General features: G+C 44.6%; 1 long non-coding RNA gene across 1 annotated transcript; it reads right to left on the reverse strand.

Annotated features, from left to right (window-relative positions):
• Positions 1 to 8,890: 8,890 nt before the first annotated feature.
• Positions 8,891 to 15,423, reverse strand: LOC113458433. The gene is made up of 3 exons (XR_003378814.1): positions 15,364 to 15,423; positions 14,843 to 14,994; positions 8,891 to 9,280 (listed from the first exon to the last, which is right to left on the reverse strand). It is a non-coding gene; the product is annotated as an uncharacterized LOC113458433 (long non-coding RNA).
• Between the last annotated feature and the right edge of the window lie 5,372 nt (positions 15,424 to 20,795).

Genomic DNA, 20,795 nt, shown 5'->3' on the forward strand with positions numbered 1-20,795 from the left:
TGCCTTTTTGTCTTAGTGACAGTGTCCTTTGCTTTACAGAAGCTTCTCAGTTTCAGTAGGTCCCATTTATTCAATGTTGCCCTTAATGTCTGTGTGAGCGCACCTCTTACCTGGAAGTCCCAGAGCTGGTGATAATGGTACTTCCATCATTTTGAAAAGCAGAAAGAAGCAAAGCCAGCACCCAGGGCTGCTGCGACAAAGCTGCTTGCCATTTTAAAACATGGAACAGGAAAAAATTGTAGGACAGATTCAGACATAAAAGACCTCTAAATGAGACACACTGTGTTTAAAAAAAAATGTGCATAGGCTTGGGAGAAAAAAGAAAGAGTATAGAAAGTTATAAAAAGAATTAAATGGTTTACAAAAAAATTATTTAAAGAGACAGTACAAACAGTCATAGATTAAAGGAGTAAGATAATAAAATAAATATTAAAAAGTAAGAGAGTAAGAAAAGTCATATAAAATGGAATATAAAAAAGAGAGTCTGGATTGTGCATATTGTGTTTTCTTTGGATTTTTTGACTCTGAAGGAGCTAAGTACCAACATATATACTTCAAAAGGTATTTTGTCCTCAAAATATGGATCTAAGAATATGTTGCTTTGGAAAAGAGGTTCTTCTTTTGTTTCCACAAAGGATGAGAACCTGTGGAATCTTTCCAGACTAATGTGGTTTGATGGACCAAGATCCCCCTGAAAGGTTGCCTTGAAAACTTCTCAGAAAATTACTTCTCCCAATAAACAGTAGGAAGCAGTTTGGAGAAAACTACACCCATATTCCTAAATATTGTTTACAAATGTTTGTTTATATTTAAAGGGGATATGCTATATAGATTTACATTGATATGGATCTTGTTCTAGTGATACAAATTTAAGGTCAATTTTGTTATCTGCATGTTTTTGTTCCTGATTAAGGCATTGTGTTTGTCAGTTCTTTAAAATTACCGTTGTGTAAATGTAATGTATAATTACAAAATATAGGTTAATAGACAGTCATCTACAATAGTCAAGCTTGTAGTAATGTTAGTTAGGTTTTCTAGATATATAATTCAGTTAGATAAGGATTCTTTAAATCTTTCAGAGACCTTCAGAATATAACACTTAAATGTTTTAAGAACTTAGGACTTTTCATGGCATGAAACACATCTGCTCCTGGCAGCATCAATTACTTCAAGAGGATGATGGACATCAAAGAGGCTCCTTATGGAGTTGGTTAGCCATTTAGGCAAGAAACTGCTCTTGCCTGGACTGCTTGATGGTATGCTGCGTGAACCGGACATGCAGGACCCACAGAAAAATGACTGCTGAACTTGCCCAAAGGTGAGACAGTCCTTCAGAGTTCCTGCTTCATAAAAAAGTCTGCCAGACATTATGCAGGATACAGAAGAAAGTGACTGACAAAGTGCCAATATAGGCGTACCTGCCTTTGAAATTTTCTGCTTTATGGAAAAGTCAGCTAGATACTATGGGCCTGTAGGCTGAAGATGGATGCAGAAGAATGTCTCTGTCAATTCTTGAGTTCTGGAAGTAGCTTACAATGCACTTCCTGTTTTTTTTAGGTAATATTATATCCTTATGGGTCTTTGATGGAGTTGAAGAATTTATAGTTAAAGTTTTCCTTAGATATGATAAAAGATAAAGTAGATATAAATATTATAACTGTAATTCTTGCTTGATACCTGTTTTGTTGTATGTAATTTTTCTATGTTAAAATTAAACCCTTCCTTATTTACACAGAAAAGGGGGGGAGTGATGTGGGATTCCCCTCTGTATGCTGTGAATACCATTGGTTAATAAAGAAACCATCTTGAGCCCATGATAGTGTAAAATAGAGCTAGGTGGGGGAGGGGAGGACTGAATGCTGGGAAAAAGGAAGAGGAATCAGGGAGAAGCCATGGAGCCGGCACCAGAGACAAGACATGCTGAAACCTTGCCAGTAGACCACAAGCCTCATGGTAAGATATAAAATAATGGAGATAGCTTAATTCTAGATGTAAGAGCTAGCTATCAATACACCTAAGTAATTGGCCAAGCAGTAATTTAATTAATACAGTTTCTGTGTGGTTATTTCGGAAGTCTGGGTGGCCAGGAAACAAACAGGTGGAGGGTGGCTGGGAACACACTAGTGGCCTCTTACTACAGGGTGTTGTTAAGAGAATGGTGGTGAGAAGAACACCCTAGATGCTCTGGAGAAAATGCTGAATGAGGACCTTCCAGGGCGAGAGTGACCCCAGGGTAGGCTTCAACAGGTAGTTGGAAATGGAAAGGACGATGCCTATCTCAAAGCTTTATTTACAAGGCTTGAAGGGCAAGTACTAAGACCACTTTTCCCCCTGAGCTTTTCAGAGATCCTGAAGAAAGCTCTGGTCTGTCGGTCAGTGGGGTCTATGTTGCCATCTGGTGGTTGATTGGAATATGAGTTTTAAAGGCCTGGCTTACCTGGCCTGGCTGCCTGGTATGTGGCCAAGTAGTCCTGTGAGTGGATGCTGGAGTTTCTTGTGACTTGGGGGGAGGGTGGCCAGGAAGTTAATGGCATCTCTTGAATTCTCCAACTTTTACCTTTCCTAAAAGATTACAACATATCGCACTTCCAACTGTCTCTTTTCCCTGAGGGTGTTGCAGAAAAAACAGAGCAGAGCAGGAACTTCATGTGTCTTTTCCCTCCCTCATAGTGCTAAATTTTAAAATGCTACCTGCCTGCCATACATTAGATCCTGATATATCTCACTGAAACTTTCCTTCATAGCCATCTTGAAACAAAGATGATGCTTCTAACAGAAGGAACTTAAAACCGTGAGACATCATAAAGACTCTTGGTAAATATTTATCAATATTACAATATGTTGTGCTGTGCTAAACACTAGAACACAAAGATGGATTCCCCTAGGAGTTTTACCCTGTTTGAACAAAAGCTTGGAAGAGGAAAGAGCTATTTTTCAAGTAATAGTGTGCAAACTAATTTCACTGTAATAAATATCCTAGCAGAAAAATAATATAAAGTACATGGTACTTAGAGAAGCTAACTAACTGCCCAGCCTGCAGCGTTATCTAAGCACATACTTCCCCCAGCATGACTTGCCTACCCCTGAACTATGTGAGTAGAAAAAAATACAATCTCTTTCCCTTTTCTTCTTCACCTTTGATCTTAATTCCATTTTTGTGGGGTATATTTTCTACTCTTTCCTCCTAGCTGGCTCCTTTGCCATTGCTGCACCTTTCTGCCATCACCATCGTTCATTGGATTAATCATAAATTAATGAGAGGCTTCACAGTGTTGCATAGCAATTTCCCCTCAGCAGGACCTACAGACATTAAAGGGAAAGTCGTGAAGACATCTGATATAAAAGGATAGCGAAACAATGGGCTATTTTAGGACAGGCTGTTTACAAGGAGGTGGAACAATGGGATATTTTAAAGGGGGCTGAAACATTTCATCCTGCAGGGAAACATGTTAAGACAGGAAGTAAATAACCCAAAATGGCTTTAGGAAGTCCCTGAAGCTGACCGGATGCACTGGACTCCTCTCTCTCCTCTGAAGTAAAGAGTCATTCTCAGACAAGTCCAGAAAACCCAGAGACCAACAAAGAGCCTGAAAAGAATCAGAAACCAACCAAACTGTCTATCAGAAACAAAAGACCAGCTCAGCTGCCTGGAAGAGGCTCAGACAGGCTGAGCCACCTGGAAAGCGCACTTACTCCCCAAATTGCTGAGCTGCCTGTGGCTGTTCAGTGGCCTCCAGTTTTCCAGCTGTTGTAAGCTGTCTCTCATGCTGGAGTGGGCTTTGGTGATGCAGATGTCTTTGAGTCATTTCTGCCCAAGTAGGTAACCCCTCACCCACATTCCAGTAAGTAACAACAGTAAAACTCATTGATTCACCAAGATAGACTTTGGAGGTGAAGGGAGTCCAGCCAGCTCTAGCTCTAGCGTGGTGAGCACAGCTCTGGCCTGCCTTGCCCTTCTCCCCCACTCCCTCTGCCTGTTAGTTTACATTCCTGAAGCTACCCACCAAGGCCTATTCCCTTATTTATCAATCTCTCCTCCTGAGGCTGACTACAAAGGTCCAGTTATCAAAGTATGGAAGTCCAGTAACCAAAAGCTCCCCTTGGCTCACCTAGTTACAATGCTCAATTAAAATTAAACACCTCATTCGGACGGGATTTCCCTCTATATCTTTATAAACAGTCATTTGCCTATGTGACATGTCTGTCTCCCCTCTACCCAGAGCCAGTCCTTTGACCCTCTGGGACAAATATCCCTGCCCCCTTTCCCTTGTTCCCTTCCCCTTCTACCTCATCCTCTGTCTCCTGTGTTTGTCTCTTATCCCTGCCCTCTGTTCCTCTAGGGTTAATACATCTCCTTGGTGCTGAGTACTTGGCCTTGGGGGTCCTGAGCTGATAGTTTCCCTTCAAATCATATCTGCACTTTCTGTCACAGGTTCCCTATCTAGGGGGAATAGATGTGTGTGTGTGTGTGTGTGTGTGTGTGTGTGTGTGTGTGTGTGTGTGTATCTGTGTGTGTTGTTTCTCCTCATGAAAAGGCTGTCACACAATGCATAGACACATCAAAATCACCAACATGTCACTCATCCACTGTGAGTCAGACACTGACTTTGCTTGTGGTTCAAGCCTTTGAGGTGCTCATTGTTTAGCATGGCAGAAAATGATTGCAATACTGAAAAATCCCACAGAAAAAAGGAGGAAGGGGTTGTGCTGAAGAGAAGATGCTCACCCGAGCCTACTTCTCAGGGGTATCAACAGACATTAAAAGAACTGAACACATTCCAGCCCTCACACTAGATGCTTCATCCTTACAAATGCTTTGTAGTTAAAACTCCACTTACATCATGGTGGAGACTTATGAATACCTAATAACCATGTGGTTTAGGGAACCTAACAACTTCAATAACAAAGATGCATTTCCCAAGTCAATGGTTCTCAAAATTGACTGAACCACTAGGGATCTTGTGTCTTGAAGACCTTGGGACCATTTAGAGGTTCTTAGAAATCTCTGGTTGAGGATCACACAGGGTCTTGAGGTCACCATGGATTTCTTGGGATTATGAGGGACTTCTGAATATCACCAATGTCAAGCTCTCATTCCTAGACATTCTAGATTAACTGATATGAAAGGTGCCCTGAGCACTAAGAATTTAAAAATACCCTTAAGAAACCTAACTGCATGGATGGAGATAGAGACAGAGACCCACACTGGAGCATCGGACTGAACTCCCAAGGTCCCAATGGAGAGCAGAAGGAGGGAGAATATGAGCAAGGAAGTCAGGACCACGAGGGGTGCACCCACCCACTGAGAGAGTGGGGCTGATCTATTGGGAGCTCACCAAGGCCAGCTGGACTGTGACTGAAAAAGCAGGGGAAAAAACCGGACTCTCTGAACATGGAGAACAATGAGGGATGATGAGAAACCAAAGACAATGGCACTGGGTTTTGATCCTACTTCATGTTCTGGCTTTGTGGGAGCCTAGCCAGTATGGATGTTCACCTTCCTAGACCTGGTTGGAGGGGGGAGGACCTTGGACTTTCCACAGGGCAGGGAACCCTGACTGCTCTTCGGACTGGAGAGGGAGAAGGAGAGGAGTGGGGGGAGGGGGAGAAGGGTGGGAGGAGGGGGAGGGAAATGGGAGGCTGGGAGGAGGCGGGAATTTCTTTTTTTTTTTCTTTCAATTAAAAAATAAAAAGAAACCTAACTGCAGGTATGTCTAGAAGCATCCTTGTGTTCTGCCTAGGACATGGATTGAATCTAATTATAGTTTTAAGAGAACACATCAAATCCTGCCATCAAGGACTTGTTCTGACTTCCAAGAACAAGCCCATGATTCCCAGGAGAACTAACTCTGTTGAAGTCCTAGGTGGTCCACAGCATGATGAGTTTATGTCAGTTTACTCAGTGAACAATTGCTTAGCACTGACTTTGCGCCTGCCTTAAACACAAGGAGTCAGGCTGGGCTCCTGAGGATGTGGCTGGAAGAGAGGGATCTACCATGTGCATGGTTGGAGATAGGATGCCGAAAAGCAGGGCCCAGTGGAAGCTCCGAAACAGGACATCTAATACAACCTCTCGTAAGTCATGGTCTTTTGTCCAGTTCACTACAAACAGATCTCAGTCAACAAATGTTTATGGTGCCCCTGTTCCGCAGCAGTGAGATGCGGAAGATGGGTTTCTGTTCTCAAGGAGTTCACAGTCTGGGGGGAGGAAGTCTCCCACAGAAAACACTCCCTGAGGAGAAACCAGGGACCAGTAAGGTGGAGTGTGACCAATCCCTCTGACATCCCAGAGACTTCTTCACTGTGACCTGAAGTGGCTGGAATTGGCGAGGTGAGCATGGAAAGGGGGATGACTTTTTTCCTTCTCTCTCCACTGTAGACTACTTTCTCCTGCTCCTTCTTTTGTAAAGTCCAAACTGGGAGCAAATCCCAAGATGTCCAGGGTAGACCAAAATAAGGGCACTGTTTATGGTCTTTCAGTGACTCAGACATAGTATTCTGTCCCCGTCAGGCTGTCTAAGACACTCTGGAGTTAGCAGGGACCTTTTAATCTTATTTCAATCGTCCATTCCTTACTGAAATTTTAAACTATATATACATATAAAAGAGGAAACAGCATTGCTGGAGAATACTTCCTCTAAAAGTAAACATTTTCCTAATATCTACGTGACTTTCAGTCTCTTTCCCCAAGTCTTGTCCTTGCTGTCTCACTTCCTGCCCATCTCATAAGCGCTTTTGTTCCTCTTGCTTCCTCCTCAGTGCGATCCTGGCAAGATTGGCTTTTATGATTAAATTGGCCTGTAGTTGTCTCTTGTTTGACTTTATATTTCTTCTCTGTTTTGCTTTGCTTTTTTTTTCTAATGTTCCATCCACACTCCTTTTCTCCAGAGTTAGTCAAACAACACATAGTTGTTGAGCATGTTAAGAACCAAATCCAGTGAAGGTTACAGAGACTCCCAGAGTTGACCCTGGCTCCAGAAACCATATGATCTAGCTGTCAAAATAAAGACAAGTCAAGACAGATGAAGATAATATGGCTTTGGTTGACATGATGTTGGTGACCCAAGAGGCTTAGGTAATTGGGCCTTCCCATTTCAAGGGAAGGAGACTTGAGTACAGGGCAGTGGGTAGGGTCTGGTAACACCTGGACTTTGTGGGCAGGCAATGACTGAACACTTAATATGTGTTTTTCCTTCCTGTGGCTTCTTGGTCGTGAGCAACCTCATGATGGAGCCATGATTATTATTCCCACATTAGACGATTAGATGACAGCTTCTGCAGATGAGAAGACACCCCAAGGCCACAGAACCAGGAAGGAGCTGAGCTGGAACTCTAGGCCAAACCCCTCTGAGTCCAAACATCAAGAACATCACACTGTACCATCTCTGGAGCTACCTCTTCTGGCCTCAGTTTCTTGTGTGTGTGACTTTCCTACCACAGAGCTGGTGGGGAGATCAGATGCAAAGCAACAGGCATTTTATGAAGTACCTCGCACACAGTAAACTATGATATTTCCATCATCATTATCATCACACTCCTCATTAGAAACCACAAAAGAGAAGCAGAAAGAACGTCTTGACATTTCATTTATTGAGTAAGGAGCAAAAGGCGAATATTCCATGCGGGGTGACAGAAAGGTCAAAGACACACATGGATTTCTCTGGTAGTCTGGCCCAACTGTTGCCTAAGGCCTAGGTAGTTGAGACTTATATACTGGGAAACCACCCTTGGCAAGGACATTTCTCTGGTTGGGGAGTGGTGAATCACATGCATGTACATTCGTATGTGCTTCTAAACATCTATTCACCGTAAGTTTTCTATTTTTGTTTTGATTACTAATAATCAAAACAAATTAGTAATTAATAATTAGTAAATTAGTAAAAACTAATTAGTAATTTTACACAGATTAAAATAAAAACATTCTAGAATGCATTGAGATGTTTCATTCACACCCTGACCTTTCCACCCCACTCCAAAGTCCCTGGAGGCAACCATGAGATTTATTCCAGTATGGGTCTTTATGCAGATATGATCAGACATATATGCATATTTTCATTCTCCTGATTTGTATCCTATAAATGCTATAAAAGTGGCATACTAAATATATTGTCTTTGTGTTCCTTTTGTTTATCATATATCTAGAACTTTTTTCTACATAAAGCATAGAAATACTCTTAGTTCTTTTAAATTTTATTTTATTGTGTGCTTATTTATTATGTCTGTGTGCACATGCACACATACATGAACATGCACATACCACGGCATAGGTATGGAGGCTTTTTGTAAAAGAAAGCAAACTATCTTTTTTCATTTTACATACCAATCCCAGTTCCCAGTCTCTCCACCTATCCCCACCCCATCCTCCATCCACTCCTCAGAGAGGGTAAGACACATTGCTTTGAGGAAGGACCAAGGCCCTCCCTACTATATCTAGGCTGAGCAAGGTATCCCTCCAAAAGAGAATGGGTTCTCCAAAAACCAATACAAAAAGTAGGGATAAATCCTGGTGTCACTGCCAGTGGCCCCACAGTCTGCTCCAGTCATACAACTGTCACCACATTCAGAGGGACTAGTTTGGACCTGTACTGGTTCCTCCCTTGTCCAACTGGAGTTGGTGAGCTCTTATTAGCTCAGGTAAACTGTTTCAGTGGGTGTCCTCATCATGATCTTGACCTCTTTGCTCACATTCTCAGCCCTCCCACTCTTCAACTGGACTTTAGGAGCTCAGCCCAGTGCTCTGCTGCAGGTCTCTGCCTCTGTTTCCATCAGTTCCTGGATGAAGGTTCTATGTGACATTTAAGATATTCATCAGTCTGACTACAGTGAAGGCCGGTTTAGGCACCCTCTCCAGAGGACAACTTTTAAAAATTGTTTTTCATCATCCACCTGGTTGAAGCAAGAGTCTCTCTTCTAATTGCATAATTCTGCTGAGCTGCAAACTTAAGGCTAGCTGGCCTTCTAACATTCAAGCCAGAGTTTCCCCAAGTTCCTCCTGCCTCTGCCTCCCATCCTGCCATAGGGAACGCTGAGATTAGATGCACTTTTACGTCGGTTCTGGATATTGGACTCAGGTGGTCAGGCAGCTGGTCTTTCACTCACTGAGCACGCCCTGCACTTAATTCCTTTGTATGGGTACAATTCAACAAACTATAGTTTACCAACTGCTTGGTGATGGGCACCAGGCCTGTGTTCAGTCTTCCTGTTACAGATCATTGGACCATGAAGGCCTTGGGTAGATTTGTCACTTTGATATACTAAGCTGAATCCATAGGATAAGTTTCTAAAAATAAAAACAAAAACAAAGAAACAGAGTTCTTGAGCTAAAAGGTAAATATATTGTACTTTTGAAAGCTACTGCCAAATTGCCCTCCAAGGAAAATAAACCAGTTAAGCAGTTAAATTCCCATTAGCAGTAGTAAGAATTATTGTTGGTTTTCTGCTTGGTTTGAGCTCCCTTTTCATATAATCTACATGAACTTAACTTGTGGTGTGTGCTTCTTCCTGGAACAGCACTGTGCTTCTACCAATGTCGTCATTCAGCTTCTTCAGGGTTTATCACTGTTGCTCTTATTGTTGGTTTAGGGTTCTTATTATTTTTCTTTTTTCAGATTGGCTTTGGAGGAATTGCCCTTGTTTCTGCAGAATAGCCAGACAATGACTCAGAAGGTGGGCTCAAACACTAGGGGTTAATTTTCTCATCACATGTTGGAACAGAATATCCAACAAAAGCAGTTTAAGGAAGCAGGTGGGGGTTAGTTAGGCTCACAGTTTGAAGGGATGCAGGTCTTCATGGAGAGAACATCATGGAGGGGCGTGTGAAACAGGTCATTTTGCCTCCACAGTCAGAGAGCGAAAGGAGATGAGCACTGGGAGGTGAGCTGGGGCAGGACTCATTCGAGGTGTGTCTCCTGTCGGGGACCAGCCTCAACAAAAATACCTCTTGCCAGGGTGAGGGCATGAAGACACGAATAAAAATAATAAAAAGGGGAAACAAATAGGATAGTCTCGGGAGGGAATTTTTTGGTGGGTACTGAAAATTTGTCCTCGTTTAATTTCTAACTGCTTAAAATATTCCTGACCCCAAAAGGTAGGAGTAAGACAAAAGACTGCATTAATATGATACAAGGAAATTGTAATCCCAGCCTTGGCCTCCATCTTTGGAGGCCCCTGCCCTGTGCCCACCAAACCTTGAGCCCTCCCCAGGAAAGGTCAAGACCACTCCCACAAGCTATTTAAACTGCTCCCCAGAAAATAAACACCTGGTTTCCCTCTTCCTCTCCATTGGTCATGGTCACCTTGGCAGCTTCCCATTTCCCCTCGGGACCACCTGGGAGCACAGCTGTCTTATTAAACTTGGATATCTTTTAATTTGGTTTGATTGGGATTATTTTTGCATTGGTGGAGTGGCTTGGTTAGAAAATCATTCCTAACAGAAATGAACATACCAATTGAAAGTCATGGGCTACATTCTGTTGCTAGAACAAAACAAGTAGCCAAGTCATGCTCACACCCTAGACCAAAACTCTCTGTAGGTGAACCACTCCTTGGGTAGAATCCCAAGTTATTTCCATAAAGAACTGGAACTTAGTTGGATCCTTAGACTTTTGTTTGAGGTAGGAACAAACTACTCCCTATTCCAGGAGCACCAGGTCTGGCAATTAGCCACACCTGTTGACAATAGCCTTGAGAGAGCAGAACTCTCTTGAGTTACAACAAGGTGAGACCTTTGTCTGAGGTAAAAGCACAATAACCTTGAAGGAAGTAGAAACACGTCCCAACTCTCTGACCTTTGGTCACTGTGGAAATAGACCATTTTGGGCCTCCGCAGCCTTCCTTGGTTAAGCCTCTCTAGAAACATTCTCACTAGCATGCCCAAAGGTGTAGCCCATAAATGACTCCTCTTCCAGCCAAGCTAATGATGACTTTTAACATTTGAAACCTTGAGGCAGGCTTTCACTAACAGTGGATGGGGTTAGGACAGAGTGGATGTCCAAAGTACAAAAGGGTTTGAAGTTGACTTTAGCTTTCCATCAGGTCCTCTTGGGCCTTATTGACAGAACCTACTGGTCAGCCAGAGATGTGTGGGAAGAATACGTACCCTCTTTGAAGCTCTCTTTCTTCCAGATTCTTGTAAGACTACTGAATTGATTCAGCTTTCAACCAACAGCAGAACAACTCAGGCCAGCAAAGCCCAGAGCAAGCACATTCATACTTCAGGCCAGCATGGCCCAGAGCAGACACATTTGCTTTGTATCAAGTTTGCCTCATGTACTGAAAACTCTATTGAGTGCAGAGTTTTGTCCTCTTCTCCAAACCAAGACAACTTTCTATGAAGGAAACCATAGCCCTACTTTACCCAAGCTTGGAAGGAAAGAAGCAGCCTAAGCAAGAAAAACACTTTTCTCATGAATAATCTCAATACACTATTTGTAGCTGATCAACTTCAAGAGCCCTTAAATGATGGGATTTTTTTTAATATAATCCAATCTCACATTATTTTTTAGAGGGTTTGTCAACCATTTAGCTCTTGAGATTGCTAGAAATCTAACTGAAATTACCTGGTGCAAGTGAGAAGGAAACACAGAACACGCAACAAACCCACTTAGGAGTTTATTAGAGGGTGGTGTACAGGCCTGGGGAAGTCAGTGTGCAGAGAGAGAGAGAGAGAGAGAGAGAGAGAGAGAGAAGGAGGAGGAGGAGGATGGAGCATCCAGCTTTTAAAAGCTGCCTAGCACATGCGCACAGTGGTTTGACATGGCTACATCTTATGCAGATTATGGGACTCACGCAGGTGTGGAAGGGCTTAGCTGAGTCATACATGGATGGTGCAACCACGCATGCATGCAAGGGCTTAGCTGAGTCATATATGGATGATCCACACGGCACATGGGTCACACGGGGCCCTTTAACATCCCCAGGGGCCATTAGGCACTTCTGCCTGAGAGCTTGTCTGCACATGCATAGCCCCTAGAACCTGGAAGTAACAGCCTTATGTGGCTGAAATCATTACATTCCATCCTTTGTTTACTATAAAAATTTGGGGAATTTGGGATCTTTAATGGGTGGGAATGGGCTGTCTTTAAGGTCTCTCATGACTGCTTCCTGCTGATTTTGTGGGTGTCGGAGAGCTGAGATACTTGACCATGTCCTGGGGTGGCTGATTATTTTTGTGGTTTTTTGGGGATCTGTGGAACAGGTTGGCTGGCAGCTTGAACCTCGTAAGATGCTAGAAAGGCAGAAAATTATGTCTGGAAAAAAATTTAGGTCCTGGCGATTAAGGGAGGAGAGTCCCAAGATGCAAGATAGAGGGTATTTTTGGGGAGGTGGAGGAGGGAATTTCCCAGGGGTTCCAAGATACAAGATAGAGGGTATTTTGGGGGGGGTGGAGGAGGGAATTTCCCAGGGGTTCTCGAGACCAGGAATGATAAGGGAAAAATTAAATGATACTTATTCTGGGCATGTCTGGTCCATTTAGATAGGTCCAATTGGCTCTCTAGAGCTTATGAAAAAATGTTTGTAAAGAAATAAATTTTAGACATATTAAAAGCTTATAATTATGATGATATAGTATTGGAATGGAAGACGGTAGGGAGGAAAAGAAGGGGGAATTATTAGACCCCGTAATGTTTTACTTGAAGCAAATCTTAAGGCACTTGTTCTCTTTAGCATCATGGTATTACCTTAACATCCAGGAGACACTGCTGCAGTCAGTGATAAACCTGTTATGTTAAAGTCTGTTTTGTGAGTTCTTGGAGTTTGGGCCTGTGAATGTCCCCAAACTCGTTTTTGTTTCTTACCACCTGGGATTTTGACAGTCCTTGTACCTCCGGCTCTATGTTTAATGGTGGTCCCTGTAATGACAGCTGAGTGGTTAACTGGAAATTTAAGCATGACATTGGAGATAAAGAGAAGTTGATAAAGCAGATAGGAGAAAGAGGAAGAGGGAGAGCATATGGGGGTTTTGGCACAGGAGAATTGAGTGTGGTGATGAGACTTTTATTTTTCTGGAAATGGAGAAAGAGTGGCTGATCTTGGTGCCCTCTGGAACTTAAGGGAGCAGGGCCCTATTTGAGTTACCGTATATGAAGGAGTATCTAGAGCTGGAAGAGCAAAACGTTTAAGGTGGGACAGATGGATCCAATGAGAAAGTCCCTCTAGCTTGGCAGCTAGGGGAGTTGCAAGAATTACTTTAAAAGGGCCCTGCCATTTAAGGGAAAGGGGTAAAGAACATTGGTCTGGGAGAGAGAATAGCACCTGATCCTCTACTTTAATCAGTGGTGGGCATGAATTGACACATGGTTGGGGTAATGAGTAGTCGGTAAAATCCCATAATAGGGAGTGAAGAAGGGATAACAGTGGGTGATCAGGAAGGGGAGAGGTTTTAGGTGAGAGGCTGGGGGTTAAGACCAGCTGCCCATACGTGAGTGAGAGGGAAAGGGGATTTGGGGGAGATCCCTAAGCCTAAGAAGGGCCAGAGGCAAAAAATTTACCCAGTTGAGGTGAAGCTCCTGTGACATCTTAACAATAACATTATTTTAAGGAACAGGTAGTTCATTCTACCTTCCTTGAAGACTGAGGGTGGTATGGGATATGAAAATGTCAGGGAATGTTAAGAGCCTCAGATAAAGTTTGAGAAATCTGGGAAGTAAACTCTGGGCCATTATCCAACTAAGAAGAGATTGGGATTTCAAACCAGGGGATGATTTCTCGGAGAAGAAAATTGGAAAATGTCTGGGCCCTCTTGTTAGTGGTGGGAAATGCTTCAATCCACCCAGATACGGTGTCCGCCAAAACCAGGAGATTTTTAACTCATCTGGCTGTGGGCATATGAGTAAAGTCAAGCTGCCAGTCGGTTCCTAAAGGAATGGGAGTAGCTTCCCACTGAGGTAAAAAAGGCAGGGGTTTGTTAGCTGGGTCCAGAGCGGAAGTGGAATGTTCTTCCAGCTCAGATGGCATAGCCAGGAACATGTGAGCAGTGAAGAACTTGCAAGGACAGAGAGCTTAGACTTAGAGCTTTGACAGTAAAAGGCTTGGATATAAGGAAATTGCTTCCATATGTCTATGCAATAACAATAGTTAGAAAGTTAGAAAGAATATTAGGATCAAAGGTGCTGTTAGGCAGCCACTTTAGATTGCCATCTAAATTGTAACAAGGCCAATTTTTGAACAAAGATAGACAAGTGTGAAAATCTGTAAGTAGGACATTAAGGCCTGAGGTTTTAGGACCTCTAAAAGGCATCTTAAGGAGGAGGCTGGATTGATGGGTTTGGATGGCTTGCTACCCATAGCTGAAACCGTGAAAACCTGCTAAAATGGCAACACCACAAGGCCTACAGGGAGCCATCTTCCCACTATAGTCAGGGTATAAATCAGTGGAGAACACCACAGGACCTGTAGGAGAGCGTCTTCTGCCTACAGGTGGGGTGCTACAGCCTGATTGGATCCAGTTGGGGTGACTCAGAAGCCAGAGAGGCCTCTAGGCTGCTCCAAGCAGCCTTTCATGGTGCGGGGGGGGCGGGGGAGGAAAGGAAAGGAAAGGAAAGGAAAGGAAAGGAAAGGAAAGGAAAGGAAAGGAAAGGAAAGGAAAGGAAAGGAAAGGAAAGGAAAGGAAAAAGAGAAAGAAAAATCTGAGGGGCCCTGGGCCCCCAGTTGCAGAAGGACCAATTTTAGCTAAAGGAAGCAATCCAGAGAATGTCAGTGAAGGGCTCAACTGTAGCCATAAAGACTGTGGTTGGGAGCTGGCCCCCCATTTCTAGGAACACCAGAAGATTTCCAGGAGCTCAGCAATCAATTCCTCGGGTTTTGAGAAATGGTTAAACTGACCAGAATGAGGGAAACTCACCAATGGAAGCTGGTGGCGTATGTAGAAATCACGCTCAGGCAAATGGAACACGTGGTTGTTGTTGAAAAAATTGCCCAGTTCCAGATCCCGACCCCGGAAGAGGAGCTTGGGGCGGGAGAGCCTCCTGAGTTCCATGGCACCAATGAAATTACCTGGCTCAAGTGAGAAGAAGAAATGAAACACACAACAAACCCGCTTAGGAGTTTATTAGAGGGGGCGTGTACAGGCCTGGGGAAGTGGAGGGGGGGGGAAGATGGCGCGCGCCCAGCTTTTCAAAGCTGCCTACCGCATGCACACAGGGGTTGACGTGGCTACATCATATGCAGATGACAGGGCTTATGCATGCATGCAAGGGCTTAGCTGAGTCATACGTGGATGATTCACGCCACACATGGGTCCCATGGAGCCCTTTAACATCCCCAGGGGCCGTTGGGCACTTCTACCTGAGGGCTTGTCTGCACATGCACGGCCCCTAGAACCCAGAAGTATCAGCCTTATGTGGCTGGAATCATTACACTAACCTCTTGTATTTAATAAGAGTTTTAATCAGGCTGTCCACACAAGCTATACTCCACAGTCCTGAAGCACAATTAATAAAATACTCAGAGAGAGATATTGGGGTTCAACCTGAAGACCAGAAAAACAAAGCAACCAGCCACTGGCTCTTACCTCGACCTCAGTCCAAAAATGGTGATCCTGACACCAGGAAACCTCAGAATGAAATTGAGTCTGAGAGCTGTCTCCTCCCATTTTATAATCCTCTCTAGTTCTGGGATTAAAGGTGTGCACCACTACTGCCTGGTTTCTATGGCAACTAGTGTGACTACTGAGATTAAAGGTGTGTGTCACCACTGCCTGGTCTGTAAGGCTGTCCAGTGAGGCTGTTTTACTTTTCTGAGCCTCAGGAAAGCTTTATTTATTGAAACACGAACGAAATGTCACTACACAGTCCTCTGCATTTTATGAAGTCAGTGCATTATATAACCCAGGAGGACTGCAGTTAAAGTTAGCCTTAAAACCCACACTTTGTGGAAACATTTAAAACATCATGTAATGAGCCATTGTCTGTGCAGCCAATAAGCAGATTGGGTGGGGGGGTGGTACTGAGCAAGTCAGACCCCCCAAGCCAGTGCCTGAACCCAAGATTGAAGACCCAAAGGGGCAGTTATGCATGCTTTCACGATGTAGAATGTCAAAAGCCTGAGGAAAAGTTACACCTTTATTTCTGACAAGGCTGCCCAGACCAAACAGAATGTGGAGTGCTGTTTCCGTGGGCTGGATTCTCACACCTCAGTGAGGCGTGTACAGCCTCTCACACTGGCCAGAAGCTGTGTTGGCTGTTACAGATGTTCACACGGCTAACAGTGCATGGCTTCACTCATCATTGCACAATAGAAGCAGCTTTGCAGGCAAAAAGATCTGCCACACAGCACACCTTGGGGGATGGGCGGGAGGATATTTGAAAACAAACCTAAAGACGGAGAATGAAGGAGAGGCTGGCACTGCGCGATGGACTGCCGATCTGAGAGACTGACTTCTCCTTCGTGCCGAGCCTTCGGTCATCCACCATTCCTTGCATTCCAGCCCCACTCATCCACCATTCCTTGCATTCCAGGCCCTGGAGAACAGATCCATAGCTGGTACCCTGCCAGAGCTGCCCGACTCCCTCCCCCTTCCCCATCATCCCTTCTGCCAGGGAAAGAACCTTCCCTCACAGTGGTGGTCCTGAGAAAGGCTAAAAAGAGTCAAGCAAGGCTATGGACAGCCATGCCTGGGAGACAGGACTCCCTTTCCGTGGGGTAAGATATGCCACCAGTCACAGTGGGGCAAAGTGCAGCAGCAAGCAAACCCCAGGGGGAGAGGGGGTGATGAGCAGTGAGCTCCTGGCACCTGTGGTCGTTAGGCAAGGCTAGAACCTCTGGGGTGATCTTTAAGACCTTGCTCAGTTCTAGGGGTCTGCAAAACTGGTCTGCATACACGGACCACATGGAGAGGAAGGAGGAAGAGGCGTCTAGATGGAGAGACCTGGAGGTATGAGGTCAGGGGCAGTGACAGAGATGTCAAATTTGGTTGGAGGCTGACTGACAGGTGCCTCCTGGCCCTAGTTAGACTCCAAGTTAGTGCCTAAAATCCTCTCCTCCCCCCCCCCCAAGCTCTCCCATTCCCGTTCTGAAGCTGATACAGTTGACAGCCATTTTTGCTGAGTACAAGGTACAGTAACCCCTGGTTAGTTCCAAGCAGCCTCAAGAAGACCGGGAGTGTTGTTCTGAGGGAGGCTGGAGCTGTTTAACTTCACTGAAGCTTCCGTTCCTAGAGTCTGTATTTTTAGAATAGGGAAGTGGGGGGGGGGGGGAGGATTGTCAGAAGAGTTGTGACCTCAGGTGACTGAAGGTGCCGAGGCTTGAGGCTTGGCAGATAGGTGGGAAAACTCATTTTAAACTCTCAAAATCTCACCTTCCCCTTTAAAAATAATAAATCCCCCAGGACATTGTTTGAGGAGTGTGCAGTGGGGGAAGGGGAGGCAGTTAGTTCAGAAACTCAAGCCTACAGCCCTGCAGTCTCAATGCCTCTCCTGGTGCGTGGGTGTTGGATGGCTTCAGGGACGTCTTCAGGTTGCTGCCTCAGTCAGAGCCGCAGTCTGCAGCGCCGTTATGTGTGGCTCCCTCTGGTGGCTGATGGCCACACGTGCACCGACTCAGTGTGCTTGAGGAGATTTCCATGGAGGAAGGGGTTCATGCTTTTACAGATAACCTGCTAAAGGGGGTAGGAGCAGACTTCATCACCAAAGCCAGACAGCACGGTCTGGGTTACTACTCCATACAGCTTAGCATGTGCTTCCTATGTGCTCGGCACAGGGTTAACAGGCAACGTGGAAGTAACGTGTAGGAAAAAAAAAAAAAAAAAAAAAAAAAGTTAAAGGGGTGGACTCATAAGACTGCGGTAGAGCCTCCTGGGGCACTGGGGACAGCCAGTGTGAAAACCATTGTCCATCCCTGTGCTTTCTGAGTTTGAGGACCAACAAGGAGGCAGCTGGCCCAGCAGAATGAACACAGGGAGGGTGGCTGGAAATGAGGTCAGAAAGGTACCCAGGGACAGATGGTAGAGAGCCTTCTAGGCCACAGAGGATTTTGGCTGTGGTTCTGAGGGTGAGAACAGCCATTGAATTTTGAACAAAGTCATAACACCACCTGGTTTGTTTGTTGTTGTTTTTTTTGTGTTTTTTTTTTTTTTAGGTCTCTCTTGCTTCTGCAAGAGGTGAAGGTAAGAGCTGGGGGGGCCCTGGGAGTCCACATTTAAAATCACACTGTCTAGTACTGGTACTGAAATAAGGGATTAGATACCCCATTCGGGTAGATTAGTCAAAGGCTGCATCCTGGGGTTTGTGTCTGAGCAGTTAAGGAGACTTGCTACCTAGAGAGGTGGGGGAGATTGGAGGTGTAAAAAGCAAATGAGAATTTGCCAAGCCTTGACTGTCTGTTAGACTTTAAGTATCGATGCTAAGTCACCCAAAGAGGGTTCTTCACCCCCTTGGCCTACCTTGTGGGCTGGCTGGTTGCTTGTTTGACATGGTTTTGCTTTATTTTAGACAGAATCTTTCAGTGTAGCTTCAGCTGACCTTGCTGTCCTCAGATCTCCCTGCCTCTGTCTCCTGAGTGCTGGAAGTCTAGGCACGGACCAGTAAGTGCAGCCCTTGTATTTCTTTTATTCTTTTATAATTCTCCTTGCTTTTTCTTATCTAAGGCCTGGACTCAAGGCAAGGCAGACATTCTAGGGAGCAATTAGAAAAATGTCTTTTCCCACACAAGCATAGGGGCCACCCTCCATGTAGCACAGGGTGCGTCAAAGTGTGGTCCCATGAGCCCTGTCTGTAAGCAGGTGTTCTCCCTGTGCTCCACTCACAAGCAAGATCCAGGTAGCATCTTAACATTCATCACCAGATGCCCATCTACCCAGTGTCCCATGAGTGAGCAAGCCCCTTGAGGAGGGACAGCATCCTTAATTTTTCCTACCACCGTCTGTCAGCTCCAGAGTCTTCCACCTCACAGACCTAGCCAAAGCGTGCATCTGGAGCTTACTTCCAGATGTGAGGTCTCATCACACAGATGAGCAGGAAGAGGGTGAGGGGCCTTCAGTTAAAAAGCCTATGAAACTTTTGTCAGATTTCTGTAAAGTATTGTTTTTAACTCTACAGTTGCTGCCAATGAATCTTTTTTTTTTTTTTTTTTTTTTTTTGTCTCCCAAGGTCCTGACCCCAGTGCAGTACAAACAGTGACCCTGAGAGATACGGTGGTGTCCAACCTGCCATGTCCTGTGCTGGGAAGGTAAGAAGGACCCTTTCCTCCCTTGCTTTCCCCCAAGATGTGACCATCCTAAAGAATGCTGCCTGGTACCTCCATATCTCCTCACTCCATCTACACTGTCATCCAGGGGGGTCTCATTCTCCCCTTGGTTTCAAATGTCCTTCCTTGATAAAAGACGGGAAGCCTCAGCCCCCAGAGCCTCAGCCTCCATCTGATCATCAAGTCAACATTGCCATCTGCTGCAGTAACAATGAGGGCCCTGTTGCACTGACCCCACAAGCTCCTACCTGCCAGAGCTTCCTAACTCTGGGGACTGTGCCTTTCCAACAGTTTCTAGCTGGCACTTTCTACCTTTGTCTTCTCTGTCCTCTTCCCTTCTAACCTTCCTTTACTTGAACAAGTGGCTTGAGCCCACACCCTTGCCATTTGTCATTGGGAAGCAACCTTTCCCTGCTTGGTTCCCAGATCCACTCACTATACTACATTTTTCTTTACAAATTTCACTATGAATTGCATAACGTTTATCTGAAGTTATCTTCATTATAGTTGTCTTTCTGACACATGGACTAGAGAGTCTATCACCTCTCACCCCATGCCTTCAATGGCCCCCTATTCTCATAGACACAGTAGATCCAAACTCCTCATATGACCCTTTCAATCTTCCTCCAGCGGTCTCTCCTGGTTCGCTATGACCTTCCACGATTCATACATCATTGTTGCAGCAAGGTGCCTCAGTTTCTCTGTTCTGTCCGATGTCCCCTTACCCTGGAATTCACTCAGCCATGTAAATTCTTATTCTGCAGATATGAATTGAGCCCCCAGAGTGTTCCACCCTTCTCGTGAAATTTGACTTTTAATAAAAGAGAGATAAGATAATTAAAAAGTGCCTATGCATCAAATTGATAGATAAAGGTACATCACATAAGAGGCACACTGTGTGATAAAGGGCAGAATAATCAGATGTGTTTGAGATAGATTGCTCTGTCTTCATCCAGCAACTGATGGAAGCAGATGCAGAGATCCACAGCGAAGCACTGGGCTGAGCGCCCAAAGTCCAGTCTAAGAGATGGAGGAGCAATAATATGAGCAAAGGGGTCAAGACCATGATGGGAATACTCACTGAAACAGCTTACCTGAGCTAGTGGGAGATCACTGACTCCAGACTGACAGTGGGGGATCCAGCATATGACCAAACTCTGAATGTGGGTGGCAGTTGCAGGACCACTGGCAGTGGAACCGGGATGTATCCCTACTGCTTGAACCGACTTATTGGAACCCATTTTCTTTGAAGGGATACCTTGCTCAGCCTAGATATAGTGGGGAGGACCTTGGTCCTGCCTCAAAGCAATGTGCTAGACTTTGTTGACTCCCCATGGGAAGCCTTACTCTCTCTGAGAAGTGGATGGGAGGAGGTGGAAAGAGCAGGAGAGGGGAGGGAGTGGGGAGTGGGAAGTGGGATTGGTATGTAAAATAAGAAAAGATTGCTTTTTTAAAAAAATAATTAATTAAAATTAAAAAGAAGAAATAGATTGTTCTAGAGAATCTTTCTTCCGGTTGGGAAGGAAGATAGATAGATAGATAGATAGATAGATAGATAGATAGATAGATAGATAGATAGATAGATAGATAGATAGATAGAAAATAAGGGAGGG

This window comes from Microtus ochrogaster, unplaced genomic scaffold (genome assembly GCF_000317375.1).
Source record: "Microtus ochrogaster isolate Prairie Vole_2 unplaced genomic scaffold, MicOch1.0 UNK25, whole genome shotgun sequence".
NCBI classification, from domain to species: Eukaryota; Metazoa; Chordata; class Mammalia; order Rodentia; family Cricetidae; genus Microtus; species Microtus ochrogaster.